The sequence below is a fragment of the Coregonus clupeaformis genome, unplaced genomic scaffold, assembly GCF_020615455.1.
Source record: "Coregonus clupeaformis isolate EN_2021a unplaced genomic scaffold, ASM2061545v1 scaf1601, whole genome shotgun sequence".
Classification (NCBI taxonomy): Eukaryota; Metazoa; Chordata; class Actinopteri; order Salmoniformes; family Salmonidae; genus Coregonus; species Coregonus clupeaformis.
The window spans coordinates 96,201-109,637 of NW_025535055.1; the positions used below are offsets into that span (position 1 = coordinate 96,201).

The 13,437-nt window shown below is 41.8% G+C and overlaps 1 long non-coding RNA gene across 1 annotated transcript; it reads left to right on the forward strand.

Annotated features, from left to right (window-relative positions):
• Positions 1–8,836: 8,836 nt before the first annotated feature.
• On the forward strand, positions 8,837–9,994 carry LOC123487287. The gene is made up of 3 exons (XR_006659710.1): positions 8,837–8,932; positions 9,800–9,818; positions 9,971–9,994. It is a non-coding gene; the product is annotated as an uncharacterized LOC123487287 (long non-coding RNA).
• The last annotated feature ends 3,443 nt before the right edge of the window (positions 9,995–13,437 follow it).

Below are 13,437 nucleotides of genomic sequence, written 5' to 3' on the forward strand. Positions count from 1 at the left end.
TTTTGTTACAGTATTTACACGGGGCCTCACACTCTCTTGCAAAGTGCCCTCCCTTGTTACAGTTAAAGCACTTATTCCCTCCACCATAGGACAGGAAAGAGTGAGGGCTATCTCCTCTCTCCTGGGTTTCTACCTCTACCAGCTATTTCCCCTATGGTGGCCATTAAATACTCTGCTCCCTTCTGTTATTTTCTTTCTCTGTCCTGTCTACTATTCTGCTCATGATGGATTGCGTATCTCTTAACCTCAGCTAGTGATGCTGTTCCCCACCCCACCAAATAATTTTTTAATGGTCCTGCTTATTTCTGGTCTCATTCCACTGAGGAACGCTATCTTCAGCTGCTGATGGTACGGAGTATCATTTCCCTGCGCCTGGGGCGCTCAGGTATGCCACTGTTTGCGTTAAATACATCTTTCAGCCTTTCTAAGTATTGGCTGATGGTTTCACTGTCTTCCTGTTTACACTCATGTACTTTGGAGAAGTCAGCATGCCGATGGTAATGTTCCCTTAAATTATTACAAAACTCATTTTCCCAACATATTGCCCATTATCTGCCCATAAAAGTCTGGGTTCACTCTGCTGACCCAGATGTCTTAGTTCTGTCCGAGACCTGGCATAAGACGTCTGTTCTAAATCAGTCTATAGGCTTGGATGGTTATAATGTTTATCGATGTGACCGAAGATGTAAGGGTATAAGTAAGTATAGCCATCTATATTAAAGACAGATATGTGGTTACTGAACCAAGGTCTTTATCTAAACCAAAACAGTTTTAGCATTGAAACTGCAGAAAATTGAAAGCTGTGAACTTAGATTCAATAGGATGTTATTGACCTCCATCTGCAAAAGTAGAATCCCTGGATTCTCTGGCTGAACTGATGCGTGGTTGGGGGAAAAATGAAATGGTCCTTATGGGCGATTTAAACTGGGACTGGTTATCTCCAAACTCCGAGGCCATAAGAGGACGGTGCAATACACTGAATTCTACTCAAATTATAAATGCAGTCACAAGACTCAATCCAAAAGACATCTCTACGTCAACACTTATTGATGTTATTCTAACTAACAATCCGCATAAATACTCGCCGGTTGGTATTTTCCCTAATGATTTAAGTGATCATTGTGCAGTTGCTTGCATTAGGGACACCAAAATCCTCAAAGTGACCCCCTCGGTTCATAGTCAAACGACATTTTACGCAGTTCTGTGAGCAGGCATTCCTGCATGAACTTTATGCATGCAACTGGGATAGGATTGCGCATATTTCAGACATCAAAGAGGCAGTCTCCTATTTTAATTCCATGTTTTCTGCTATCTGTGATAAACACTCCCTCTCAAAAAGTACCGGGTAAGAGGTAGAGACAATCCCTGGTTTACAGGGGAAGTATCTGATTTGATCCAAATACACAATGGGCCAAAGCCAGAAAGGGTCATTCCCAGGCTGAATGGCAGTTATTCAGGCCACTGAGAAATAAGTGCCCCTTGTTAAAACGGAAATGCAAATCTAGCTTCTATTACGAATCTACCTTAAGGCAAACCTCAATAACCCGACGAAATTATGGAAAACCATTAAATCCATGAATGCTAACACTAACTCCTCTGGTCTTCCGCTGAAATTGACCTCAAATTCAATGCTTGTGACTGACAAGAATAAACTGCTTGACATGTCTAATGAGCATTTTGCTAAAGCTGGGCATTTATTTGATAATGAACTCCTTCCTAACATCTGGAATGAGGCAGTGAATGAAACTGCCGCATGCCGGCCTGTGGTTTATCTATTTCATTTGACAGAGATTGAGCTTTCAGAAGTTGTAAAGTCACTCAAATCTATTGATATTAAGAAAGCGGCTGGCCCGGATGAATTAAACCCTTATTTTCTCAAAATTGGTGCAGAGATCATTGCTGTCCCTCTCACTCATATATTACATATTTTGTTGGCGAATAATACCATTCCAAAAGTCTGGAAAGCAGCCTATGTCACGCCTTTACATAAGGGTGGAGATCCGTCCCAGTTGGATAACTATCGTCCCATATCTAAGCTGTTTCCATTGGCAAAAGTTTTGGAAAAACTGGTGAACTCACAGTTGAAAGACTGTCTTTATAATAACTCCGTTTTATCTCAATTCCAGTCGGATTTTAGAGCCAATCGTAGTACAATTACTGCAGTAAGTAAGGTTGTAGGTGATATTCTACATGCTCAGGACAAGACAAATCACTGTGTTTCACTTTTTATTGACTTATCGAAGGCCTTCGACACTGTTGACCATGCCCTGCTGTTGTATCGACTAAAAAAGGTTGGATTAAGTGCTTGTAACGCCAAGGTAGTGGGTTCGATCCCCGGGACCACCCATACACAAAAATGTATGCACGCATGACTGTAAGTCGCTTTGGATAAAAGCGTCTGCTAAATGGCATATTATTATTATTATTATTATTATTATTATTATTATTACTGTGATTTGTATGCTATGGTGCAATGGACCTCTCTCTCCACCAGGAGGCTAAAGCACTTGTACACGTTTGTGTACAAAGCATTGATAGGACAACTCCCTTTGTATCTCTGTTCCTTACTGACCAGATCAGTCACTCAATACAGTCTTCGTTCACAGTCGCTGCTGTCCTTGGCTGTTCCTAAGGCTAGAACTGAGATGGGGAAACAGTATTTTTCCCATAATGCCCCTTCATCCTGGAACATGCTTCAAAAGATATTAAAGTTAGGGGAGTTTGTGTCCTTGCCTGTTTTTAAGACTCTGATCGACAACACTGTTTGTGACAGCTGCAGTTGTTTCTAATCGTCAATTGTATCTGTAACTTGTGACACTTTGTCTTTTGTGTGTATTTTGTTTTTTTCTGTAATATTTTATGCACGCTGCTATTCCCTGTTTTGCCTTCTTGCCAGGTCGCCCTCACAAAATAGGTTTTTAACCTCAATGGGTCTTACCTGGTTAAATCAAAATCAAAATAAATATTACGGACTACAAAGGGAAACCCAGCCGCGAGCTGCCCAGGGACGCGAGCCTACCAAACGAGCTAAATGCCTTTTATGCTCGCTTTGAGATTAGCAACACTAAAGCATGCATGAGAGCACCAGCTGTTCCGGACGACTGTGTGATCACGCTCTCCGTAGCCGATGTGAGCAAGACCTTTAAACAGGTCAACATTCACAAAGCCGCGGGGCCAGACGGATTACCAGGACGTGTACTCAAAGTATGCGCGGTCCAACTGGCAAGTGTCTTCACTGACATTTTCAACCTCTCCCTGACCGAGTCTGTAATACCTTACGTTTGCTGACGACACAACAGTGGTAGGCCTGATCACGACCATGATGACACAGCCTATAGGGAGGAGGTCAGAGACCTGGCAGTGTGGTGCCAGGACAACAACCTCGCCCTCAAAGGAGCTGATCGTGGACTATAGGAAAAGGAGGGCCGAACAGGCCCCCATAAACATCGACCGGGCTGTAGTGGACCAACGAACTATCATGGTTCAAACACATCAAGACCATTGTGAAGAGGGCACGACAACACCTTTTCCCCCTCAGGAGACTGAAAAGATTTGGCATGGGTCCCCAGATCCTCAAAAGGTTATACAGTTGCACCATCAAGAGCATCCTGTCTTGTCTCATATATATTTACTAAAATAGAATTGTACTTTTGGTCATGCCCCATTAAATCAAACTGTATAAAGCTGTATGTTTTTCATTCAACTTCTGCTCCTAACCTGTACCTCAGCACATTGTATATAGCCTCGTTATTGTTATTTTACTGTGTTACTTTTTATTTATTTAGTTTATTTAGTAAATATTTTCTTAACTCTTATTTTTCATAAAGCTGCATTGTTGGTTAAGGGCTTGTAATTAAGCATTTCATGGTAAGGTCTACACCGGTTGTATTCGGCGCATGTGACAAATAACATTTGATTTGATTCGAACTGAATACAGAGCATGTCAGTTTCAATGTTATGGTCTTTGATTCAATTCTATTTTTCAAACTCTGGCTGTGTGTGTGTTTGTGTGTTTATCTGTGTCATTCCTTGATCATTCCTTGTGGTCCTGTAGCTCAGTTGGTAGAGTACGGTGCTTGTAAAACCAGGGTAGTGGGTTCGATTCCCGGGACCACCCATATGTAAAATGTATGCATACATGACTGTAAATGGCTTTGGATAAAAGTGTCTGCTAAATGGCATATATATACACTGTTTATACCAAACATTTGGAACACCTTTCTAATATTGAGTTGCACCCTCCCCTTTTTCCCTCAGAACAGCCTCAATTCGTCAGGACATGGACTCTACAAGGTGTGGAAAACGTTCCACAGGGATGCTGGCCCATGTTGACTCCAATGCTTCCCAAAATTGTCGGGTTGGCTGGATGTCGTTTGGGTGCAGTGGAGGCTCCTCAGAGGAGGAAGGGAGGACCATCCTCCTGAGTGATTTCCATAAAAATAAAAATGGTAAAACATAAAAAAAGTTCTCATTTTTAGACAAAACTATACTAAATATAATCACGTCACCAAATAATTGATTCAAACATACTATTTTGCAATGAAGGTCTACAGTAGCCACAACAGCACTCTGCACGATAGCACAACTCCCTTCCATAGACTTAAACTGACATGTTGTCCACCCAATCAAAGGATCAGAGAATTCATCTAGTACTGAAAGCATAAGCTACAGCTAGCTAGCTATCACTGCAGTGCATAAAATGTGGTGAGTAATTGACACAAAGAGAGAAAAATACAATGACTGTACGCTGTAACGTTATTGCATGATTATAGCAGGTATACTAATGTGTTAGTTCTATTATCTATGTTGACTATGACTTTACTTTAGCTAATATGGTGACAACGATGTAGGCTGTGTGTAGCAGTTATGATATGGTTTGGCTTGGAAAGGTTTTTTCGCCTTGTCACATACAGCTGATGTGGTTTGCATTGAAGTCCAGAAGCGAAGGGAAAAGGTGAGAGGAGGAGAGCGCATAGATGCGAGAAGAAATACAACGTGGCTGCTATGAAAGTGAACTGTGTTTACGCGTGATCAGGGGTGTATTCATTCTGCCGATTATGTTGAAAAAACGTTTTTAAAACGGAACAAAACCGGGATAAACGTACCTGAATTTGTCCAATAGAAACTCTTGTTTGCAACAGTTGGACTAATGATTACACACTATGTCAGCTAGATACAGGCAACAGTTTGGAAGGTGGTATTGAATGTGTCACTGTCTGTCACCTCAAATTTTTATCTCGACCTGTGTGCACCTACATTCTCAACTTTCATTCATAGGCTAGGTTGTAGTAACCTCATGATGGGTATAGGGAAAAGTATCATGTAGTAGCATAAACCTATTGCTGTTACATTGAACAGGGTGAATGGAATATGAATGAGAGTCATCCAATGTGGTGTAATAGAAATAAGGCCATGCCCATGAAAAAACAATTGTCCTCCCTCGTCTTAAAAGGCACTGACAGCCGCTGTTTGGGTGGTGGACCATTCTTGGTACACGTAGGAAACTGTTGAGCTGGAAAAACCCAGCAGCGTTGCAGTTCTTGACAGAAACCGGTGCGCTTGGCACCTACTACCATACCCTGTTCAAAGGCACTTAAATATTTTGTCTCCCCCATTCACCCTCTGAATGGCACACATACACAATCCATGTCTCATTTGTCTCAAGGCTTAAACATCCTTCTTTAACCGGTCTCCTCCCCTTAATTTACACTGATTGAAGTGGATTTAACAAGTGACATCAATAGTTGGATCAGAGCTTTCACTTGGATTCACCTAGTCAGTCTATGTAATGGAAGGAGAAGGTATTCTTAATGTTTTGTATACTCAGTGTACATCACTACATATAATCAAGTGCTATTTGCATGTGATGCATTTGCTCTATTGTTTACAGGATGATTTGTATCTTATAGAGCGTGGCTTTAAGGGAATATTATGGTCACTTCTAGATAAAAACGAATGTGAAAAATGAACAGAGAATGTGTATTAACACACTACCTATTCATAGAAGTATTTATTAATCAAATTCAATCAATCACATTTTATTTATAAAGCACTATTTACATCAGCAGATGTCACAAAGTGCTATACAGAAACCCAGCCTAAAACCCCAAACAGCAAGCAATACAGATGTAGAAGCACGGTGGCTAGGAAAAACTCCCTAGAAAGGCAGAAACCTAGGAAGAAACCTAGAGAGGAACCAGGCTCTGAGGGGTGTCCAGTCCCCTTCTGGCTGTGCCTGGTGGAGATTATAACAGTACATGGCCATTAAGGCCAGATTTTTCTCCAAGATGTTCAAACGTTCATAGATGACCAGCAGGGTCAAATAATAATCACAGTGGTTGTAGATGTTGCAACAGGTCAGTACATCAGGAGTAAACAACACTTGGCTTTTCATAGCCGGGCATTTAGAGGTTGAAATAGCAGGTGCGGTAGAGAGAGAGAGTTGAAAACAGCAGGTCTGGGACAAGGTAGCACATCCGGTGAACAGGTCAGGGTTCCATAGCCGCAGGCAGAACAGTGGAAACTGGAGCAGCAGCACAACCAGGTGGACTGGGGACAGCAAGGAGTCATCAGGACAGGTAGTCCTGAGGCATGGTCCTATGGCTCAGGTCCTCCGGGATGGGAGGGAGAGAGGGAGAGAGAGATAATTAGAGGGAGCATACTTCAATTCACACAGGACACTGGATAAGACAGGAGAATAACACCAGATATAACAGACTGACCCTAGCCCCCCAGCACATAGACTATTGGAGCATAGATACTGGAGGCTGAGACAGGGAGGTTTGGGAGACACTGTGGCCCCGTCTGATGATACCCCCAGACAGGGCCAACCAGGCAGGATATAACCCCACCCACTTTGCCAAAGCACAGCCCCCACACCACCAGAGGGATATCAACAGACCACCAACTTACTACCCTGAGACAAGGCTGAGTATAGCCCATGAAGATCTCCTCCACTGCACGAGCCCGAGGGAGCAACAAACCGGACAGGAAGATAACGTCAGTGACTCAACCCACTCAAGTGATGCACCCCTCCTAGGGACGGCATGGAAAGCACCAGTAAGCCAGGGAAACAGCCCCTGAAATAGGGTCAGAGGCAGAGAATCCCAATGGAGAGACAGGAACCTAAATCTAAATATTAATATTAAGCTTCTGCGTCTGTGTACAGGAAAGTATTATTTGTAAGACGTAGGAGAAAATATATCAGATTATTGTTAAATTATTACGACATTCTTTACCAATATGAACGATGTAGTAAATATTGTTTCCAAACTGCGTTACCCACTCCAGTCAGCAGATGGCGATGTGAGTCTTTCAGGTGATGATACTTGCGTGACGTATAATAGACTGGACGGGACACTTCTTCAGCAACAACCACACGGCTACTCTTTTAACCACCTCAGTAGCTTGCTAGCCAACATAAACCCGAAAGATTGACGCTTTAGACCATGTTTATGTACATTAGCTAATCTCAGTGTTTTAAACACATTTCTGTTGACGTAACATTATCTACTGGGTAACTTTAAACTGATTTGCAAACTTGTTAAAGATTGATACTGAGCCTAGCACTAGGCTAGTCGCTAATGCTAACTAGCTAGCTAACTAGCTTACATCCCTGACCATGAGCTCACTAAACTACCCCTCCCCTGCTAAAAAAAGAGGAGGTCTGGTCTATGGAGAAAGAAGCTCTGGGGCTGAACATTGCCGTGAAACAAGAAGAGGAGGATGTTACAGTGAAAGGAGAGGAAGAAGCTTTCAGAATGATAAAGGAGGAAGAGGAGGCTATTACACTGAAAGAAGAGAAAGGTCCGTTTGGAGTGAAAGAGGAAGAGGGGATAGAGGCTGTCACAGTGGAAGAGGAGGAGGTTGAAGCTTTCAGAATGAAAAAGGAGGAAGAGGACGCTGGTGTATTGAAAGAAGAAGAGGAGGATGTAATAGTGAAAAAAGAGGAAGAACCTTTTAGAGAGGAAGAGGATGGTATCTCAATAAAGGTGAAGAAGGAAGACGTTTTTGGAGTGAAAGAGCAGGAGGAGGAGACAGAATATCCGATTAACACCAGTGAGTACTGTCTTAAAAACAGGGGCACAAACTATGCAGTTCTTGAACTAATGTGTGGTTTTTAAGGGGCATTCTACTGAAGTTATATACTTCAATATGTTGTTCAGTACTGTATAAATTGTTAAAGGTTCAATCTGCAATTGGTACATATATTTTTGGGACTTTTAAATTAGCTTTAATGAATTCTCCATGTGGTCTACATTAAAGTGCACCTCATCTAATATAACAGGCTTTTCAAATTCAATATTGGTGCTTAATTTCTACTTAAAATATCAAAGGGACGCAAAAGGCACCCAATTTGTGGAACTACCTTTTCACATTTGCATCATAAACAATATTTTATAAAATCATGATGAAAGTGACCGTTTTAGGCCCAGTTTAGATATATTAATGCCTCTTGTAAGACCCTGTGATTGTAATAGATGGTCATAAGTTTACCATCTGTTTGATGTTCTCGTTCACACAGGAGAGAGACATGACTATCATGGATCCTCTGGGGAGCCTCAACAACATCCTGATGCTGACGAGGCAGAGAAGAGTCTCTCCAGATCAGAACACCAGATGGTACAGCTTGGTCTGGTCTAGCATACAGCTTGCTCTATCGGGGTCTGGGTTTCTGTAAAGCACTTTATGACAACAGTGACATCAGCATCCATAATGATATGTGTCTGTGTCCCCTCTATATGGTTACCAGGACAACACTAGCCCTTCCTCCCTCCCAGAGTCCCCGTGTCGTACCTCTCCCAGTGCAGCACCTTACTGCTGGGTCTGAAAAGGTTGTCTGTGCGGCTGGTGGACTGCAGGAAAACAACGGGGCTGAGTGGAACTGTGAGAGGAGGAGAAGAGAAGAAAGGAGCAGATTTGACTCATCAAAGTAAGTGCTGTAGTTTAGTTTGAACAAATAAAATAGATCTGCCCACTGGTATCTGTTACCAGGACAACCAGCAGAGTTCTGTTAGTTGACATGAAGATAGACTGGTGGATATGGATGTTATGAATATCATAACACTGAAAAAGGATTCTGCCAATGAAAAGAGAGAAACCAATAGACTATATAAAACCTTGATGAAAGTTAGATTTAGAGAGAACGTTTCAAGATGATCCAATATAAGGTGCATGTTTTACAAAAACATTTCCTAAAAACATTAGCTAATTTTTCCCCAACATCGGACACCCCCTAACTCGGACACTCTAGTGGTTGGAGGACTAAATCACCTCGAGTTCGACGTTTAAATGGACTGGAAAATAACTGTACGTTTTGCGACTAACGACACCCTTCTAGCTAGCTGACCACCGATTTTCATTGCTATTTTTGTAAGTTAAGTTCGGTTTGCATATTGTAAAATTTGACGGCAGCGACAGACCACACATCATTTAATATCCAACTTTTTACCTCTGAAATATAGCTAACGCATTTTCTAATGTTACTAGCTTAGTTGCTAAATGTTGATAGAACTGCTAAGACAGCAAAAAGGAAAGAAATTGTAAGCGTTAGATAATACATATCACGAAAACAGCTGAATGTTGTCAAGCTTTACCTTTTCAGAATTGGAGTCCTCTGACGGAGGCGTTTTGCACAATCTGCAAAAATGTATTTGGAATTTTGAACCATTAACTTTTTGACACCTATCACTGTTGGCTATGTTTCATCTTACAACAGCTACATAGAGGCAGTATTTAGTCAAATTTTACAATGTATGCATCAATATGAAACTAATTGGGACACTCATTTTCATTACAGATAACATCAAACAAAAAACGTGGGTACATTTTCAGTTAATGTGAAAACTTTCATCACCTTTCAATGCCTTAGCTCTGAAATGTAAATGTTTATACATATTCAGATTGAGTTATCTGTCTAAAATGTGTATAGTATGCCAAGTTATTTAGCTACATGTATTTACCACCACAGCATGGAGAAAGTCAAGAGGAAGCAGTGGAGTGAGGTGGATATGTTCCATGCCATGGAGGACTGCGGGGCAGGGATGGCTATCCGCCATGCTGCCAAGGTTAGGCATCTTTTGTTTTTTAGGAGATTACCATGTGTATGTGAATTTTATCTGCTAGTAACAGTTTTATTTTCTTATCTACCAAGGTACATGGTGTACCTCGGCAGACCCTGGCGTACAGGCTGAGCGGCCGGGGACCCATGGTTTTCGCCGTGGACAACCCACATTGCTTGCACCAGAGGATGAAAATTCTCTGGTGCAGTACTGTATCTACTGCGCCAGCCATGGGTTCCCCTTCACCAGACAGAGGCTGATGAAATACGCCCGACAAAATACGCAGGTATTTGGTGTTCTATGTATGTAGATTGGTGGACTGACTGTTCTCAATGTGTGTGATGTAAATGTGGATGTGTATGGTGATGCCAAAACAAACATTTTCATCCTGGATGGACAATTATACATTCTATTCTATTGTAGGTTTCGGCACCCAGGGGAAACAATCCCACCACTGGGGAAGAGGTGGTGGGAATTGTTCAGGAAGAGGCACAAGAACCTGAGCATAAGGGAGGCAGGACACCCTGGACAGGGGGAGAGCTGAGTGTGCATCACCACTGCCAGTGCCTCCCAGTGTGCAACACCTGTAGGAGCCGCCGGAGTCCCCAGCTGCAGAAGAAGGCCACGTGCCTACTCTCCCGGCCACACCATCGTTGGCCCCTCAACCCCACCATTACAAACACCAGCTCCTCCAAGCCATTGTCGGCGGTTTTGTCCACCACCACCACGATGCACCCCCGTCCCCCGTCTGTCACCACCAACACGGCCTCCTCTGGACCAACTGCCTCCTACGTCTCCCTGGTCACACCACCATAGCAGCCTCGTATGGGAAGTGGAGTGGTCTGCTATTGGCCGGTTATAAAATGGCCCATAACTGTAACACTAGCAGAGATCCTGGACCTGATATATCCTTACAGTATATTATGTTCAACAATATATAGAAAAATAATCTAAAATGTTATATTTTCAATATTCATTTTTATGTTTTTCAATATTAATAAATTAATGTAATTCATTTTTTTACTAAATTAAAATACTGCTCATATTACAGGTCAAGTGGTAAAGATTAATATGACCCATTGTTGATTTGTAGCCTGTAGCATCTAATGATGAAACATTATGGAGTCTTAAAGGAGGACTGTAGCATCTAATGATGAAACATTATGGAGTCTTAAAGGAGGACTGTAGCATCTAATGATGAAACATTATGGAGTCTTAAAGGAGGGCTGTAGCATCTAATGATAAAACATTATGGAGTCTTAAAGGAGGCCTGTAGCATCTGATGATGAAACATTATGGAGTCTTAAAGGAGGACTGTAGCATCTAATGATGAAACATTATGGAGTCTTAAAGGAGGACTGTAGCATCTAATGATGAAACATTATGGAGTCTTAAAGGAGGACTAGGATGAAAAGGGAAAGGAAAGGGCATATCTAGTCAGTCACAGCTGAATGCATTCACTCTAAATGTGTCTTCCTCATTTAACCCAACCCATCTGAATCAGAGAGGTGCTGGGGCTGCCTTAATCGAAGTTCCACGTCATCCGCGTCCGAGGAGCATTTGTTGTTGGGGGATAACTGCTTTGCTCAAGTGCAGAACGGCAGACCTTTCCACCTTGCGGGCGTGGGGAATCAAACCAGTGACCTTTCGGTTACTGGCCCAACACTCTTAACCGTTAGTCTACAAATGTTCCAACTTCAATTAATTATTTCTCAATGATGCTTTAAAGGAGAAGTTTACCCAAAATCCAGAAACTCTGAAGTGATTCCATACTATGAAACCAGTCCAGTGGAGTTTGCCCTCTCTCCCTGTAGTGCTGTACTGAAACAGCTTCAAACACGTATCACGTGACGTTGCTGAATGCAGGCCAAGCTCTGCTACTTTGCCAGTTAATTTGGTATTTTATTAAAGCTATGGCCTTTGGCTTTCACCTGGAATTGTTTATTTATGTCTGAGGAAAAAAGTTTTTCAATCAATAAAACATATACAAAAATATGATGATATCATAGTGAATTCATGACATCTGAATGAACAAGCCTTTTCATACTTTATAATATAGTGCTTTCGGAAAGTATTCAGACCCCTCGACCTTTTCCGTATTCTTTTACGGTGCAGCCTGATTCTAAAATGGATTAAAAATAATTTTTCACTCATCAATCTACACACAATACTCCTTAATGACAGAAACAAAACAGGTTTTTATACATTTTTGCAAATATATATTTAAAAAAAAGATACCTTATTTAAATAAGTATTCAGACGTTTTGATATGACACTCGAAATTGAGCTGAGATGCATCATGTTTCCATTGATCATCCTTGAGATGTTTCTACAACTTACCTGTGGTAAATTCAATGGATTGGACATGATTTGGAAAGGCACACACCTGTTTATAAAAGGTCCCACAGTTGACAAACGCATGTCAGAGCAAATACCAAGCCATGAGGTCAAAGGAATTGTCCTTAGAGCTCCGAGACAGGATTGTGTCACGGCACAGATCTGGGGAAGTGTACCAAAACATTTCTGCAGCATTGAAGGTCCCCAAGAACACAGTGGCCAACATCATTCTTAAAAGGAAGACCTTTGGAACCACCAAGACTCTTCCTAGAGCTGGGCGCCTGGCAACACTGAGAACACTCTAGGCTGTAATCGCTGCTAAAGGTGCTTCAACAAAGTACTGAGTAAAGGGTCTCAATATTTACGTAAATGTGACATTTCAGGTTTTCTTTTTGAAAAAAGGTGAAAAAATTCATACAAACCTGTTTTTGCTTTGACATTTATGGGGTGTTGTGTATAGATTGATGAGGGGGAAATGAAACAATTTAAAATATCTACAGTGAGGGGAAAAAAGTATTTGATCCCCTGCTGATTTGGTACGTTTGCCCACTGACAAAGAAATGATCAGTCTATCATTTTAATGGTAGGTTTATTTGAACAGTGAGAGACAGAATAACAACAAAAAAATCCAGAAAAACACATGTCAAAAATGTTATAAATTGATTTGCATTTTAATGAGGGAAATAAGTATTTGACCCCTCTGCAAAACATGACTTAGTACATTGGCAAAACCCTTGTTGGCAATCACAGAGGTCAGATGTTTCTTGTAGTTGGCCACCAGGTTTGCACACATCTCAGGAGGGATTTTGTCCCACTCCTCTTTGCAGATCTTCTCCAAGTCATTAAGGTTTCGAGGCTGACGTTTGGCAACTCGAACCTTCAGCTCCCTCCACAGATTTACTATGGGATTAAGGTCTGGAGACTGGCTAGGCCACTCCAGGACCTTAATGTGCTTCTTCTTGAGCCACTCCTTTGTTGCCTTGGCCGTGTGTTTTGGGTCATTGTCATGCTGGAATACCCATCCACGACCCATTTTCAA